Below are 19143 nucleotides of genomic sequence, written 5' to 3'. Positions count from 1 at the left end.
GCAGCTTTCTCAGTTTCTGTGGCCAAAGACCAATCATGCAAATAAGGTTTGCAAATATTCCAATTAGAAGAGGACCAGAGGGGCAGTGTGGGCGTCAGAGTGTTTATGTCCAGCTGAAAGCAGGCATCAGGTGGGAGGAAGGAAGGAAGCAATTCTGATCAAATGACCATCCAGCGTGACAAGGGGCTTATTCTGCATTTAGATGTTTCTTTTTGGTAGATGTTGAAACTTCTCACTTTCAAGATTGAATGGGACATTAATGAATATATCTCATTTTTCCCACTTAAGCGAGCAGCTCTACTGACAGCATTTAATTTAAGATGTACCACTGAGCTAAGAGTGTTTTGCTAGTGATCACATACTTTCATTTTCCCTCTCTCATATGTCAAAGTGACTTAACTGCCCACGTGAATCTTGAAACTGAGCCAATATATTTGTATTTTTTCACATTGTTCACCTACTATTATGTAAAAGCAAAAGCTTTATAACTCTAAGAAGCAAACAAAATATGGTGCAGGATGCAGCTGTGTCTGTAAAACTAGGGTTGTGTATACATCATCTTAGATCATTCAAGAAAGAGGAGAAAAACTAAATGTTTGTTGTTGAATAGCTCCACTTATAGACATATGGAGAATCAGCCAGTAGGCCAGAAACTGGTTCAAACCGGCTTTGTGTGCCTCTGTTCTCATCTCAGTTCCATCAGGGAACCTGCAGATTTACATCGTCAGCAGTGTGGCTGCAGCCAAGGTCAAACAGTGGCTCATCAGTCTGTGTGTTTGTGTGATTTAAGCCTCCTGCGGGTGGACACTTAAGTGTTGATGATTGAGCCGGGGCTGCTGTTGTGAGTGTGTGTGTGTGTGTGAGTGTGTGAGTGTAAGAGTGTGTGAGTGTGTGAGTGTGTGAGTGTGTGAGTGTGTGTGTGTGTGTGTGTGTGTGTGTGTGTTTGTGTGTGTGTGTGTACATGTATGAGGCCTCAAGGTGATTACAAGTGTTGTATTATCATATTGAAATATCACCTCCTCTTTAGATAAATGTGATGAGTGAAATTTATGGCACAGCTGGATCAATAGGTTCCCTTCATGCAGGTGGAGGAGGAAGAGACTGTCTTTCTTAGAGTAGAAGATGTAACACTTCCTCTGTCGTTAGTTTTCATTCATGCTAGGCGTGTCTTTTCTTATGCCTTTAAAAACAGGCAAAATGTGTCATATTAGCATGTATTTTGTCCATCCATGTTAATGTCGTCTAGTTTGTTTCCTGCCCAACAAACCTTTGGTGAACACTAGTGATGAACTACTTGAAAAAAAATTGACTATGTAAAATAGCCGATCTGTCTTCATTTTCTCCCATTGGGATATATGAAGCCAGAAGACTGCCTCCCTGGTCACTGACATATTGCACTCACTGGTGAAGCCAACCTGGCTGGTAGAGTGGAAAGTTCAATGACTCTTGTGTTAGTGTTATGTTCTTTCACCGTTCCTCCTTTACTCTGCTAACCCTGTACAGAACACAGAAGGATATGTCAACAGAGCTGTCAATCATGACATCACAGCCCCTGTTTTTAACAATTCATAACTAAGTAAAACAAACTTTCTCAGAAAAAATTGAAATTGAAATTGAAAATAGATCAGACTGATAAGAACTTACTATAATGCCATAAGCCATGTTTGAGAAAAATATATTTTATGTGTATTTTAACTTTAGATTTGGACCCATTTATGGCAAATACTGCAGCCAGTCAGCAGGGGGAGCTCTATATCTTTTGGCTTTACAGTCAGTGAACACTTATGATGTCCATTTTAATATACAGCCTATGCTTGAAATGTAGATTCTACTTTAAATAAACCAGTGTTGTAAATAATGCATTATATACAGAATAATGTATGCTATGCTATAAACATACTGCAGGAGTTTGCTATGATATAATGAGGCTGGTGTTTGTTTATGGAGCGATTATGGTCACTTAGATTGTTTCTGTTATTCCAGCAAATACAATTTCTCATTTTGCATTTCACACAGGGAAATAAATGAGAATGGTATTATTAAATGGAGTGTAAGGAAGGAAGACTCATAGAAAATCAAGTAGAGAAGGTATGACTTGGAAGATAAGGATTCCTTGAAGTAAAGCAACTCATGCATACTATTTTTTCTTTATCAAATTAACTTGATGGCAGTGTTTTTCTTTGTGTAGTGTTAAGTAAAACTCATGGATGTTGGACATGCACTGTGTAGGACTGACACCACAGACTGATGTTTGCATCTTCTGTCCTGCGTGTGGTTTGTAATGATCAAAAATACTTGAATCATGTCAGGAAAAGACCCTCTTAAAAATGTTCAAGATGTCAAGCATACAAAAGTCCAAAATTACTTTGAAACCAATTGATTTTCCAGGTTTGGTTTAATTTCTATTCACATTATGTAGACTATAGGGGCTCGACTTATAGCTTCTCACTCATCTATGTCAGTTCTATAGAGACTCGCTGTGTGTGTGAAACAGAGATAGCAAATGTCTGCACTTAAATAATCTCACTGTAATGTAGTATCCGAACACCCCGTCACATTTCATCGAGTGCTCACATCAGAATGACAGCTTCTTTAAGTTGCAGATATATCACATCCGGCTCAGCATGAACATATGCACATATTACGGTTGTCATTCATGTGATGTGGGATGAAGATGCTACTCTGTTGGAGTTGCTATCCAGTAGGAGGATTCTGAGTATGACGGACAGCTGCTTTGCTAAATGTGACTTTGCCTCTTCATACCACTGATGCACATACAAATGAATGCACAGACTTTTTTGACATAAAAGTTTCTAACAGTAACGCTCCATTATGACACTAGACAAGTAGCTACAAAGTACATGGCCCTGCTTCTCTTTAGACCTAAGAGCTGTTATGCAACATTTCTTTCAGGTGCATTTTTTCTCCTGATGCATGCTGCAATTTGGCAGAGAACTTTCCTGGCAAAATTGTATTTCGTAACAGCTCTAACTGTATTCTTCATGGTCATTATGGGTAATTCAGTGGGGTCGTTTCCACCAGGCACAGCCAACAGTTCTTTTTTACCTGTAATTACATTTAAAATGGCGGGGAGCTGCTTGCAGCTGTCATTACTGTGATGAAAGGAATCAAATGAGAAAAATTGCTTCGGTGACTGTTGAGCACTCTTCGGTGTTTTACTGCTCCTACCTGCAGTGATTGAAAACACCAAGCAGCGTGGCCGGTCTGTCATGATGACTTTAAACAGATAATGAGAGACTGTGCGGTACACAACATAAGGAGCTTCTTCTAGCCAAAGATCCTTATTGGGTTCTTCTGCAGGGTCTTTGGAGAGTTCAACATGTTCAAAATCTCAGAGATATTTTTGTGCTAACTCAGAGAGCTAGATGAGGAGGTCAATTGCTCTGTCATTTCTATAATCAGCACGTTGTTCTATTAGCTTTGCAAAAAGACTGGAACAGAGCTGAACATGCCAGAATGTAGATTATGCCTATGCCTATACTGACACATTTGAGACCCTTTGAACAAGTTTTGTGTCATGTGTTACATCCCTAAACGTGTTTGTGTGTCTGTGCGCGCATCAGGGCAGAACTCTGCCATGCGATACAGATAGCAGATGAGCATAATGACATCCCGTCATGTAGCCTAAATAAGATAAACAACATAAGGATATTTAGTCTGTTTAATAAAAGAACCAGTTTAAGACCTGATCTATAAGAGAGGTAACCCTGAATTACTTCTGCTGTGATCTGGCGTGATATAGAAAATAAAATTAACTGAACTTCCAAGGCCCCCCCCCCCCCCCCCCCCCCCCCAGTATAATGGTAAGGGAAACACTGTACTTACATTCCAGGTATGTAATTCTGTCCTGGGGCCCCTGCTGTTCATCATCTACCTCCTCCCCCTTGGTCACATCGTCCGTAAACATCATATTCACTTCCACAGCTAAGCGGATGACACCCAGCTCTACCTCTCCACTAAACCTGACTCTTCACTTCCACCTTCTTCCCTCACTGATTGTCTCCTTGAAATAAAATCTTGGTTCACCTCAAACTTCCTCAAATTAAACAGCAATAAAACTGAACTTCTTCTAATTGGCACAAAATCTACATTAAACAAACTCCATAATTTCTCTATTCCCATCGACAACTCGCCCCTCTTCCCCTCCCCTCAGGTTAAGAGTCTGGGTGTCATCCTCGACAGCACCCTCTCCTTCACCTCCCATATCAACCACGTCACCCGGTCCGCCTACTTTCACCTCCACAATATTAACCGTCTCCGTCCTTCACTCACTCCCCACTCCACTGCCATTCTTGTTCACACCCTCGTCACCTCCCATTTGGACTATTGCAACTCCCTTCTGTTTGGTCTCCCCCACAAAACCCTCCATAAACTTCAACTGGTTCAAAACTCAGCCGCCCGTATCATCACATGCACCGCCTCCTTCCACCACATCACACCCATCCTGCAACAGCTCCACTGGCTCCCCATCACACACCGGATCAACTACAAAATACTTCTCCTCACCTTCAAATCCATACACAACCTCGCCCCTCCATATCTCTCTGACCTCCTCCATACTGCCACACCCGTCCGCACCCTCAGATCCTCCTCCTCCATCCACCTCACTGTCCCCCCTGCTCGCCTTGTCACCATGGGGAGCAGAGCCTTCAGCCGCTCTGCTCCCCAGCTCTGGAACTCTCTCCCACCTGACCTCCGCAACACTGACTCACTCCCACATTTTAAATCCAAACTCAAAACCCATCTGTTTAAACTGGCTTATTCCATCTGACCACAACTCCTCTGTCCATTCACTTAAAACTTTTTAAATTGTGTTTTATTTACTGTTTGCTATTTAAACTCTGTTTGTTTTTAATGTTGTAAGGTGACCTTGAGTGCCAAGAAAGGCGCCTATAAATAAAATGCATTATTATTATTATTAATTTTGTGAACTATGTAGAAAATCAGGCTGCTTTCAGTCTGTAGGCTGAACCATGCTAAAAACCAATTTGAATAAATTTCTTAAATACAAATAGGTGTATGCATGCTTAACAGTTGTCTTTAAAGGAAAACAGAAGTGTTGTTCCACAAATGTAAAGTAATTACCTAATATTTAAGCACAACATAAAGGTTTGGAGTAAGTCAGGAATTGTGTCTCCAGTGTGATGCGTGGGTGATTCCCTCGTTAGCATGGATACACCATCATCATCACATTTCAGAACTGTTCATGAAGACCACCACAGGGCTCGGTAGAGAATTTGAATTCAGGCTGGAAATCCTTAAAGGGGTTTCTATGCTGAGTTGTTGATTTATTCTGCTTTAACAAGGGGTGGTGGTTAAATTAGAGGCTTCTTTCTCTCATGTGAAGCTTAATTTAGGCCACAGTCTCCACTGCTCACAAACCCAGTAGCAACTAGACACTGAATATTTTATGTAGTATTAATAAATGTAATCTGAATGAGGAGATAAAATGTAGTCTAAAATGAATTTGTATTATTATTTTGAGTACTTTTAACTTATTAGGTTTGAGCAGGCTTTCAGGCTCTAGTTGTCTACAGGTGAACAGTGTGGAAAGAAGACTTGTGTCACGTTGGCAAAAATATAATCCTGAATGACATCAAATTATAAACAAATATCACAATGAGTCTAAATAAAAATCTGTATCTGAACTCTGTGCTCATCCACTAATTTGTTTGTTTGACTGCAAATAATAACCAAAGCACAGCCAATTAAGTTAAACCTAGGATACCTGTCACAGCTGGGATGACCAGGATTACAGGAATATCACCCAAATACAGATAAGAAATACAAAGCTGGTGCAGATGTAGGAGTTTACACGGAGATGGTGTGGATTACATAGTTTAAAAAATAGGTGACATTGCATATAAACTGAGTAACACCAAGTATCATTGACAAATCAGCGATGGACCAAAGCATCTGGATGAATACGTTAACTTGCTGAGAGGTTACTGATTGGAGGGACAGGATCTGAGCTAGTTTTATCTGAGGATGTCTGATAGATATGTGAAACATTGCTTGGGAAGTTTGAAAGGGACATACCGGAAGTGATGAAAACCAGCATGTGACGCTCCCTTTCATGGAACAGATTTCAGAAATCTCAACAAGCTGGTCAGGAACACCTAATGGGTAATGTGAGAGAGGGATCTAAGCCAGGTGGCATGAAAGCTGGAGGGGACAATAAAGAAGACCTCAGGTTGAGTGCTAGGAAGCTGAACAGACAGATGGATGGCATTGGGGCTGCACAGGTATCCTCACAGGTAAACCAAAAGGACTAAGCAGGCACGGCAACAAGAGATCTGGCTGTAGGTTAAGGCAGGTGTGGACAATGGGCCCCCCACTGGAGGGCTGAGGAGGAGGCTGCCAACTGGAAGGCTTGGCTTGGACAATGGAAGACGAGATCATGGACAGGGGACTTTCGAAGCACAGGGAATAAGGACATAAAGGAATAGGAACTTTTGCTACTCAGCCAACATTTGATGGGAACCATGAGCAGAGGTCATCTTGACTGGTGATCGGGAACCAAGAGCAGGTATTGGCTACATTGCTGATGGGGAACTAATAGCAGGTGCTTGTAGAACAAAGGAACTACGTTTTAACAGACAGATAGGAAACCTAAGAGTGCTGGTGTTAGCTGAGTAACTGCGGCATTGGGCAGCAGAGATAGCTGATGAACTCTTGAGCCATGCTTTCTCCATCTGAGACCACTGAAAATGTCCAGGGATTACCCTCCAAATGCGATTGTTGCCCACAGAAGACTTGAATAATTCAGGGGCTTTGGCATTGGACCAGGCAGTGGGTATGGAAGCCGCTGCAGATGGAGACTGGCTGTCAGGCTAGCCAGCTCAAGATAAGTTGGACAGGAAGGAGTTTAACACTAGGAGCCGGATGAACTAGCTTAGGACAGGAATGTTACGGGCTCTCAAATCTGAGCCTCAAAACAAGCGGGCTGGAAGGAAGCCGGCAGCAAGCTAACAAAAGAACTGTAAGCTTCACTGCAGCGAAGTGTAATTTAGAGAACTGTGACTTAATTAAAAGGACAAATGATCAACTTCCTGTTCTTTAATTACTCCATTAGTGAGTTTAAATTTTCTGTGATTTGTAAAAAAATTAAATTTGTGAAATTTAATTAAATGTGGTATAAAGTGAGATGATTCAAAGACACAAAATGTTTTGTTAATCATGTGTTGTTGATGGATCAGAAAAAAACCCATGCTTGACATTTTATCTAAATGCAGACACAGTGGGGGGAATCCCTCCTCCTGTGCTTGTCGGTGTGTGGGTATGCTTGTGTGAGTGTGTGTTGACGTCTTCAACTGTATCCCACTGAGAGTACAGAACAGCCATGTCTGTGTGCTCATTTTAATTTATCTCTGGGGTGTGAGAGTGAGTGTGTTCCATGTGTTTGTGTGTATGCTGTGTTTTTTTTGAGCCATGCTGTCTCTCAGTGAGGGGTCTCCATTGTTTGATATTGAGAAAATGGACTGGGAGAAAGTAAACACACACACAGTGCATCATCATCATCGCAGTGTGTTCTTACACATCTGGCCAATTATCAGCAGGAAACCTTCCCATCTGTCGGCTGTCACAACAACCGGCATCACAAGGCTTTCACACACATGCATTCACACTGTATACACACCTCCACAGGTAAGGATAACTCCCACGCATGCATACACACACACACACACACACACACACACACACACACACACACACACACACACACACGCTAAGCTAAGCTAAGCAACGCTACGCTACGCTAAGCTACTGCCAGTTACAGCAACACCGGTGTGGTGAGAAAGATAGGTATGAGCTGGTGACATATAATAATGACTTCACAGTCCATCAAAATGACTTGAAAGGCCTTCCTTCCGACACACACGAACACACACATACACAAAGATATATTATAACCCTGGCTTTGGCACATTCACAGACTAAGAGAGTTTAAAAAGTTGAATTCCTTTTTCAAAACTGCAAAAAAATATGTTTTTTCTTCCAGCCGCAGCTTGAGGATGGAGCCGTCTTCAGCACCTTCACAGCCAATCAAAGTCATCAATCCGTTCCTGCCTGATGTTGGTTGTCTTGGGGACAAGGAAAGAAGGCAGGCTCTCAATGAAGCATTGAGGTGAATAAGTAGGTCATTATTATCTATCGCCAAGGTGAAAAAAACCATAATGACATTTAAGCAGTGACTCCTGGCTAGCTTATAGAGGCAAAGCTTTTGAGAAGGTTAGGTGGTGTAGCATTAAAAGGACAACCTTGTTGGCTACAAGGGAAGATGGATGGGTAAAAAAAATATGACTTTAACCCAGGGTGAAGCGTTTGTTGTCTGTGTTAGCAAAAGGCAAAGTTGAGTGATTGTTACTGATTCAATGCAGTGTAGTTTTCTATTGTCATGCCTGATTGCTTGGAGGCTTTAATGGCATCCATTATGGCGGTGACGGCCAAACCTGATGTGCCCATTGGTGATCTCCCCTCAGGTGAGTACAAGGATTTGGCTCCTTACTCCTTGCTTAGGTCTGCTTTTGGTTGGCATCTGTGTGGAAGTTTGTTGTCGTCTCAATAACACAAAAAGGTGGGGGAAAAATGGCGTCTTGGTGCTGCTATGAAGGTTCAGAAGCAGTTTGGACTGTTAGTGTCAGTTTAAAGGCTGATATTTGGTGAAATTGTTCTTTTCATGCAGGGCTCAGGTCAGGTACGTGTTTACATGTTGCTGCTCACGAGCGCCCCCTGGAAATATGTAACTGAAATCACAAACCTCACTTTGTAATTTCATGGTCTCACCAAACTGCACTAGTTATACAATTTGAATTTATTATTCTCCTAAACATGATTGTTTTAAATATCTTGTTTAAATACTGAATATCCTGTCCCTGTGGATGTTGCTGTAAAGTTATAAATGGAATGGACAATCATGCATCCTCTGGGTTACTGGTAGATGCAGGTGTTCCCGTCTTAAGCAGCAACAGCTGATAAATCTCAATTCAGTATTATAAGTGAGTCAGCCAATCATAGGCTTACAGCGATCTATGCAACAAACTTCCTAGTTGTACGTCATGTATGCCACACTGAAGTGGTTACATTAGCATAGCTACAGTTGAGGCCAAAATTATTAGCCCACCAGGAACTCTGGAAGATTGTTCTTAAATTCTGCCCAATGTTTGCATCATTGATAAAACTTGATATAAGCAAACATTCACCAGTGGTCTTTAGTAGCTTTGATACATTTTGGAATGTAAAAAACATTTTTAGGATAGCTTTATATCAAATATAGGGAAACATGTGGTGGCCAAAAATATTAGCCTAAATAAGAGCCTTGTTTGGGTGCATGGCATCATGAAAAAAGAAAGTTATGTTGATATTTTGAGGGATAATATGGAGAAATCTGCTCTAAGTCTAGGCTTAGGTCGGCACTGGGTCTTCCAACAAGACAATGGCCCAAAGCACAAGTCGAAATTGGTTCTTAAAGGACACCAAAACCAAGGTCCTGGAGTGGCCCGTATAGAGCCCAGATCTCAATCCTGTGGAGAATCTGTGGCGGGTGCTCAAAGTGAATGTCCATGCTCAGGAACCATTTACTTTGGACCAGCTGGAACAATTTGCATTGGAAGAATGGGCCAAAATCCCTCAAGAGACATGTCCCAACCTTGTAAAGAACTATTTGAACAAGTTATTGTCAGCTGTGGGTCAGAAAGGGTGCATCATTGACTACTTAGGGCCAGGGGGGTAATAATTTTGGACATGTCATTTTACCTTTTCTTGTTTCAATTCATTGCATCAGTAAAATATACAAATCTAAAAGTGAACATTTTGTCTTTGTTATTTTGGAAACAAATAAACTATAAACACTTGTTGTTAATGGCCATTTTCATGGAGAAATCAAGGGTTTTATCTGATTTCACAAGGGGGGCTAATCATGTTGGCCTCAACTGTAGATGTGAATCTGAAACAAGTTCTCAATGAAAGTAGTGTGAGTTTTTCTATACATGTCACAATTTTGTGATTTTTCACATTAGTCAGAGAGGCCTAGCCCCCACAGACACTCTGATCCAGAAGTGTCTATTGTTATGAGGTCAAATGAATAATTAAATTAACTGAACTTATATAGTGCTTTTGTAGTCTTGGAGTTCACTGCCTCGTCTTCCTCACTGGCCCATTTAGATAATACAATGTGATTAACTGTCCCAGTTATGCTTTTGATAACAGCTGATTGCTCCCTCTTCAATATTATTCAGTTCTGGTGGTCTTTATTTAACGTTTTTAGGAGCCGCTCTGTAACCTTCAGTGTCCTCTCCTCTACTTTCTGTCTGCTCTCTGTGCATAACCAAAGAGAACCCAACAGCTGGAATTAACAAACTAACACACACCACACCTGGTTTTGCCTGGCTGAGTGTGTTTCAGGGACAAAGCAGCTGGTGCTGATATTTTGCATACATGAGGTGTACACGATCAATCAGTCATGTGAAGAGCAGCATGTTCATGAGCTTGAGCCAAGTTTTTGTGCCCGCATGTATAACCTTGTCATGGCTACATCTAGGGGGTTCATAGAGATGAGGCTGCAACTTTATTTTTAGCCACAGATAATGACAAGTTGTAACATACAGAGTATGGAGGATACACAACTTGTAAGATCTAAGCAGTATAGAGACATTTTCGACTAACCCTGGATCTGTTGTTAAAAATACATTTCCTAGATAATTGCGTCATTAGGGCTGACGGGACTAGACGGTGGGATGATGGAGTTTGAACTTTTAGCAAATTATGCACTTCACAATCAACCATAAGATTTGGAGATGTCAACCATGTCTTCACTAAGCACTTAACCTTTTGAGGCGATTTAAGAATGTGGTGATCAGCTGTGTTTACCTTCCACCCGGCTCTGACACCAAAGCCCCTGCTGAGCTTGTAATCTGTAGTGCCCAGTCTATGCAAAGTAAACACCCAAAGGCCCCAGTGTTCAGTTTGAGAGACTTGAAGCTGCAGATTGGATTCTATCATGCCCTCATTCAGGCGAAGTGTAAACGTCCTGAAAAGAAGTGAGACCCTTTGGCCCACAAGTAGGCTGATAAGCATATATCTTTGCTGCGTAAGTGCTGCCAACCGTAGTAATATTTAGTATTAACTTGTATGTCTTTGATTGGTAGCTGTGTAGTAAGCAGGCCTGTTCCTCTGCTCACTCTGTCTGTATATTCTAATCCACATACCCACTAATATTATCCCTTACATGAGCACTTGTACTTGTACTTCTCAAGGACAAGAACCAATTCATGGCCTACAGCACTTCTTCTTCCGTCTCACTCAAGGTTGCACAGAAAATCACTCCTTCCTGATTGTCACCAAGACTAAGTAACTCCTAATTGAATGGCAATAAAGCCAGCACTGCTCACTCAAACACCTCCATCAACATTGAGCCATTTGATTGGACAGACGGCTTTGAAAACCTTGGAATCACCATGGACAGTAAACCTCGCTTTGGTCATTAATACAGCCATCCATTATAGCAGCTAATTGAGGCTCTTTCCATAGAGAAAGTCAAGGCATGTACATCAAACCTTTCATTCTACCCTCCACATGAGCATTATAGAACCAATACAGATTCTTTATACTACTGTACCACACCCAATAACATTAACATGAACTAATTCCTGACATTCATAAATAATGCCCATTTAAAGAATCTCTCAGTCATGTTTGGTGCTGCCGTTAAATTGAAGTCGACCCTCAAAGTACTCAGAACACGACCCTAACCACCCCCTGAACACATGCTTCACTGTATTTCCATCTGGCCACAGAAGCAGATCTCTGAACTGATAAATATTCACAGCAAGAGCTTTGTGCCCTATAAAGTCATCACCCTCAACAAACTGTAGGAAAATATTCTATCTCCTGCTGTCAAGTGAAAAATAGTACACATTTCTGGAGACATTCTGTCTCCAGCCACATTTTCACGTCTCACTTATGCCTCCATTTCTCAAAGATTCCCTTCTTCCTGGTTTAATAATTTTTCTAAAACTCTTTGCTTCATCGTTTTTTTAAATGGCTGCTCTCTTTGAGGGAACACATCATACTCCCAAACAGTTTTGTGTCACAGTGAATTATGAGTCTTCGATAATCTTTATGCTTATGAATAGTGCATGATGAGGTATGTGGCTGTTAGTTTGACTGGTGTCTGGAGACTGTGATGAAAAAGGCAGCAAAGTGTTAAATAATTCATGGTGTCAAAGACCGTTCATTTACATCAGTGATTACTGAGCAACATGTCTGCTCTCCTTAACTTTCCTGACTAAAACTCATGCATTCTTTATAAACTAGTCAATACAGAACAGAGACATCAGGAACTTCAGAGATATCCACAATGCTCCCAGTTAAAGTGTTATCTCTAAATACTTACATTTCTTGTAAATTGAGGTGTAGCCTCATAATAATCACGTACAGAATATTCTCATTGCTGATTGTGCTAATTTTTAGCAGTGCAAACACGAATACAGTGCCGGGACAGGAACTTCCTTTCTAAATATGCAAACTCATCAACATGAACTGAATGACTCGGCTCTAAGAGTGTGAGCCAGCTACCTGCTATGAAAAAGACGATAAGCCTACACACATTCTACGTGCCTCTGGCAGTTTATGTGCTTGTCCAAAACATCATTACAACATTCAAACTTTGAGAAACAGATTGTGATTGTTAATTTTTTCTTGTATTTATTTCGTTTTTAAATGTTTTAATTTAGATTTTTTTTCCCAATGTTTTATTGTACATGCTTGATTGAGGCCTTTAGGGCTTAAGGTCCACAGGAGTGATTAATAGTGAATAGTGTTTACATCCACTTCTCCGTGTTTAGACTTACCCAATGATGATGGGTCTGGGGATGCCAGGCTATGGATCTATTGCCTTTACTTGTTTACTGATTGGCTTCTTTCGCATAGTTTAGTCTTCGCTTTTATTGAAGTATAAGCATAAAATCATAAAACACATGTTAATAACTGTCAAATACTAATCCTTAACTGGTAATCGACTTTTAATCTACACTGTGTTCCAAATTATTATGCAGGTAACCTTTTCTTGTAATCTTGAAGACTAATGTTCAGAAAAAAATGGGGTTTTAGTATGATTTATTTAAGGCCTTGTGCTTTAACAAAACCATGTTTGTTTGAATCTACAAAGCTTTCTAATGTTCTTTATCACAGACCACGTGTGTCACGTTATTGTGCAAGTCCTATTATACTTTGGAAGAGGAAGAGGTAGATTTCCCCTCACTCAAAGGAATTAAAGCGTGAGCAACGAACCATAAAAAGATACGTTCAAAATAGTCAGGATTAGGGATGTACATTTTAAGTATTTTCCGTGATCGATTTTTGGAAATGTTACCGATCAATTATCGATTAATTGATAAAAAAAAAACATTATTATTCTTATGTCAAAAAAAAGGCCAAATACGTTGTCTTCCCCCTAAATTATATTTTCTATAGCAACAAAATGCATATCACTGACGGGATTGAATACGGGTACATGTTTGACATGCAGAATATCAACGATCAGGCTCATTAAAATATTCTACGCGGACATAGTCTTATAAAGTGAAGGCTGAGACTACTAACAGAAAAGTACTTCAGACTCACAGTGTCCAGTTTTCTGCCTACTCGTTCTTATTGAGAAAAATAATCATGTGTATTCAATCAGGTGTCAGCCGGGAGCGCAACCGGGTCACTATCAGTCCAGCTGCAGAAAAGCTCAGACGGATCTGATGTTCCTGGTCTGCAAACATAGCGTACCTGAATTTCCCCCCCAGCCTGTTGCCTTTGTATCCAAAGGTTAAAATGTCCTGTTTAAAGTTGTCAACCTTCGTGTCTGTGTTGTTGTTGGCAGCAGTTTTGTATTGATCCTCTTTAAAAAAGCGCACGTGCAGACCTGACGCACAGCCGCAGCCCCCAGCTGAGCGTCTCTGCTGTGCGCAACACCTTTAACAGCTGACTCACATCGAAACATGCTTTAAACTTAAAACACCTCCCTGATAGATGAGTGTAATGAGACCACATGATGTTTGTTCCACGTGACGGAATATTGATAACAAAAATGCGTGTTTCGAGTAATTTCTTAACAATCAATTAATCGATAATCGATTAATTGTGGTCATCCCTAGTCAGGATGGAAGAAAACCCAGCGTAGAAAAAGCTTGTCAAACATTTTCAAGTCGAGAACTGTCAAGAATCAAACAAGAGGTTGCCAAAAGACCCTTAACTACCAGCTACCATTCTGTATACGAGTGTAAAGAAAACTGTTGTTTTTGTTGAAGTTTGAATACAGTTGTAGTAAATATTATTTTCAATCAGTGCCAAATGGTGCCTAGTTTTTGATTTTTCACAAGTTATATGCTCTTATGACCAACTAGCATAATAATTTGGAACACTCATTTCTGCAGATTCTGCATTTATTTGAAAATACTATTCATTAGTTGCTCTGCAGTCATTATGCTACACAGTGAAAAAAGGTATTTTAATCCAACAAACCATTAACTAACAGAACTGAGAAGGATATTGTTTTCCTCTGTTCTAAGCCTTTTCCCCTCCATATCAGCTTTGTCCCCCCTTAAGTTGATGAAGTGCATATTAACATATTCTACTTTAGATACTTTTGTGTCTTGTGACTTCTCCCTGAGTCATAAAATATGTATGGGGCAGTATTAACAATATCTGAGTAGACCACATGTTCACAGAAGATCTTTTATGCTGCTCCACAGGAATTCAGAGGCTCTTACATTCTAAACAGTGTTGTTTTCTTGTGACCTCTCCTTTCGCCTTGCCTTCCACCCTTCAATTCTTCCAACAAAATCCCCCACCATCTCTTATTTTCTTGTCCATCTTTCCTTTGCTGCCATTTTACTTCCATTCTTCCAACCTCCCTCCTTATTATAAACATTGATTTGTCTCTGTCTCTCATCCCCCCCTCTCTTTCCCCTTCCTCTCAGCCTTCTTTGGGTTGTTCAAGTCATTGTTATTCTGTACAACAATGCAAGTAATCTGACAGTCTAAATGGCTGCCACATGGCGTGTTTATAGTAAGTGTGTGTGTCATTTAACATGCGTGAAATCGCCTGTGTGAGTGCGAGTGTGTGCCCATGTGAAATGGATGTTCCAAAGTGTGTGTGCGATCAAATAGGATGCGTAGTGTGTGACTGTTGGTGAGTGTGTACTGATATTGCCCTGAACAGGTGCACGAAGGCGATTCCTCCCCTGTCTCTGGGGTCCATTAAGTCACCATCTTCAAAGCCTACATTTTGTGGGTGTGTGTCTACACATGCTCAAGTGTGTGTGCTTTGGTGTGTTCATGTCAAATGCACTTTACCGTTGCAAAGGTAGGAGGACATTTGGACTGAAGGGTGCATTTGTTTGTTTACTGGTGCATGTGTGCAAATGTACTGAGACAGGTGGTGTATGTGTGTGGTTTGTGCTGTGCACTGAGGTGTGTTTTGTAAACACAAATATTTTTTGGGGGCAGAGTTTTGAGCATTCGGTTTCTATAAAAATCTATTTCTGCAACATGAAATCTGAATATTTGTCTAACTTTTGTTGTAAACTAACAAGCAGATTTAAAAGACAGATGTAGCTGTGTCAAGGTTCCTCCACCATGTGCAAAGTTCTCTGTCAGGCAACATGATTATTATCAAGGAAATCATATCCCTTGTGAGGTCTTTCTGTCCGTGGGACCTGCTTTTAATGTGTTCTGAAAGAAAGTGATGTGATAAATATTTTTTCAACCTCAGAGTCTCTGGCATAAAAGAGAACATATTCAACAATTGCACAATGAACACCCCCCTACACCTTTATAATACATATGTGGTGTTCATGTTCACTGGACCTGAGGATTATGAAAGGGTGGAAATTGTAGGTGCAATGCACCCTCTGTTATTATGTGTGTATGAGTGTGTGTGCATGCATGACATTTTCTTTCTGCAACTGCTATTTCCGCACAGGTTGCAACATTGTTGGAACCATTCTATATATTTTCTTACATGGTAGCCTTGTTGCAAACTGGGGGCAGGGTGCAGAAAATAAATAGCTCTGCCTCTGTGGCTCCTTATCACAATCAATAATGATAGGAAAAAGATTCTCTTCTCAGAGGGTCTTGGAAATTAGTTTGAAAAAGAGCAAAGCTTTGGAAGATGATGAATCAGAAGAGTTTTCAGAATATGAAGATCACAATTCTGTCAATTCTGACTCTGATTCTGAAAAGGATGAGACTGAACATCATCCAGCCCATGAAAAAAGCCCATCAACACAGGCACAGGACCAGGCCATCCACAGCCAGCCCCAGGACCAGGCCGTCCACAGCCAGCCAGAGGACCAGGCCGTCCACAGCCAGACACAGGACCAGGCTGTCCACAGCCGGCCACAGGGCCAGGCCATCCACAGCCAGCCAGGACCAGGCCTTCCACAGGGCAAGGCCGTCCATAGCCAGTCAGAGGACCAGGCCGTCCACAGCCAGCCACAGGACCAGGCCGTCCACAGGGCCAGGCCGTCCACAGCCAGCCACAGGACCAGGCCGTCCACAGCCAGACACAGGACCAGGCCGTCCACAGCCAGCCGCAGGACCAGTCCTTCCCCAGCCAGCCGCAGGACCAGGCTGTCCACAGCCAGCCGCAGGACCAGGCCGTCCACAGCCAACAGCAGGACCAGGCCATCAACAGTCAGCCACACGATCAGGCCGTCCATGACCAGTGGATGACAACCTAGTGGGTACTTTGTGAAAGAGAATGAATTCCTTATTCACAAAAGTATTCCTTTTTTGATTTTTCCCTCTTGACCTCAATCACTGAAGTTGTGCTTAACTTCATGCAGTTTTAATTTGAAATAATACAGTTGAAATTGAAAGTTTGACATTCCTTACATGTTAACATTGCTGTCTTGAAACTGTCTTCGAGAAAACAACAGTAATGACCAAAAATAATACAAACATTGACATTAACAAGGTATATATAAACAATAGGAGGATAGAACTGTGACTGAATCAAAGCAGCATCGATAAATGTAACACAAACAGCACTGCACACATACTCCTATTAACCTTAAAAGCTAGATATGTCATCTTCATTGTGATTAAATCTTACATGTGTCCCTTTAAAGTGAATTCTCTGTTGTCCACTAACTTCTTATGCACAACAGTTTATGAAGTCTTTGTGGATACCATCAATCGTCTGTACTTATATGTGCTAAAGTTAAAGTTTTAGTAGCCTAGACTCCTCCTAAGAACTTGTATAGTCAGTACATCAGTAACAAACAGAACAAGGCTGTTTTTGTAGAAACCAGTGGGAATAGTTCCTAATGCTCAGCTGTTTGTTGTTTTCATTTTTGCAGAGCAAATGAAACTCAGAAATTAATATGCCTGATTTAAACCACTGCATCATGGGAATGTCAGAATAAGACCAATCAGAAACCACCTGGAGTTGTTGTAACCTGTGCCTGGCATATTATAGTTTTGCCACTCTACCTAAGGAGAGCTGTGTTAGCATTTTGTTCAAGCCTTTTGTAGTCATGAAAGTAGCTTTGAATATCTTATTTACAGCTTGCTCACAGACTATTTAACACAACATAAACAGCACATCTCCCATAATTGCTGTCTCACTGCATCTCTCTATGCTCCACATTGTGATATAAAAGTAATTGTGTGACCTGCTGCTCTCTGGACTGCACACACCGCTTCTTCAGCAGCTTCCTGGCTTAAGCTCTTCTCCTTTGGTATCAAATTAATGCAGGTTTGTGAGTGCTTTGGGCTCAGTCCTATTGGTGCATTGAGAGTTATGCGTAAACAGGTGCAATCTTGCTAATGTATTGGAGCTGGCTTTACTGGGGAGTTGCAACTTAATCTGACAGTTCATAACAAATGAAATCACTTGTAACAGCTGCCAGTAACATAATGATGTCAGTTCATCTGATCTAAAGTTACCACTGCTTGTACGTAGTGCATTTGCAATTTCAACCGTGGTAAACAGGATCAATAGGTCAGAAAATAAATCAATGTTTATTCATGTTTCATTGACATTTCTGGGTTATGCAATCATCAGGATTTAACTAATGTATCTATCTGGGTTAAGATGTGTAATGAAATGATGAAGCTGTCTTTGCACATAATGAAAACTAGGGCTTGGTGATAATGCGATAATGATAATTATCATGATATTATTCTTCTCAATATAAATATAACAAATGTTTGATAAAAAAATTGATATATTTAAACCTGTAGTTACACCCCCCAAACATTGTAACGAGAGGGGGCGCTAATGAGACTTAAACAGGAGTTTCCACCCAACATTAGACAGAAGAAGGAGAAGACTGCATTGAACTGCCAATCATGTTGCAGGGTGAGAGGTAGGCGGGCTTAAGGGTGTTTGGAGTGGAATGTAAACACGTGGAAGTGAGCAATGGCACATGAAGGAAACTTGAAACCTACCAGCTCAAAGCAGAGTCGTTAGTCTAACACAGTGCTGACTCTGCGTTTACTATTAATAGGGGTGCAACGGATCAAAAAACTCACAAATCGAATAATTTTTCGGATCAGCAAAAACAAAGAAAAAAAGAAAGAAGACAAGACAAATATAACATTGTCCCTCCATTTATTTTGTAAAACACTTGTAAACTTTTGCCCATTAAATAAAAACAACATTCAACTGAAAATTTATTACATGTGCAAAGCACCCTATCTGTGGGCCCAGTCCTGCCTCATTCACTGCATTTCATGGCATGGCAAGTGAAGGAGCAGAGGAACTTCAAAAGTTTCACTCCATTCTTCTTTCAATCGCTGATTTTTCACCGTCCACTTTTCTTTGAGCTGCAAACTTGGAACACACCGTTTGATTCTAGGGTCCTACAGCTGGCAAAGTGCCAATATGTGAACTGCGACCCAGTAACAGCCTGTCTGTGTATCGTTGACATGGAGACAAGTCCCTGTAAACACGCGGTGACCCGACCAAAACACAGAGTGAAGATATTGGGGGCCACAAATAGGCGGCCGGATGCGGCCCGTGGGCCGCCTATTGAGAGCCTCTGGTCTAGTGGGTGCGCAACGGAATTTCATAATGTGGCTCGAGCACATTCAGCATTCACTGTATTTCACAGGGAAACCAAA

At 41.1% G+C, this 19143-nt stretch overlaps 1 protein-coding gene across 1 annotated transcript in view; it reads left to right on the top strand.

The window, feature by feature from the left end:
• LOC117811836 (sodium/calcium exchanger 1-like) overlaps nucleotides 1–19143 on the top strand; it is a 355950-nt gene that overhangs the window by 40345 nt on the left and 296462 nt on the right. The window contains exon 2 of the mRNA XM_034682311.1: nucleotides 8024–8149. The gene's annotated coding sequence lies outside the window, so the exon portion shown is untranslated. The remainder of the gene's footprint in view (nucleotides 1–8023; nucleotides 8150–19143) is intronic.

This window comes from Notolabrus celidotus, chromosome 4 (assembly GCF_009762535.1).
Source record: "Notolabrus celidotus isolate fNotCel1 chromosome 4, fNotCel1.pri, whole genome shotgun sequence".
Classification (NCBI taxonomy): domain Eukaryota; kingdom Metazoa; phylum Chordata; class Actinopteri; order Labriformes; family Labridae; genus Notolabrus; species Notolabrus celidotus.
Note: the sequence above shows the minus strand (reverse complement) of the source record. Positions and strands in the feature narration are given on the sequence as shown.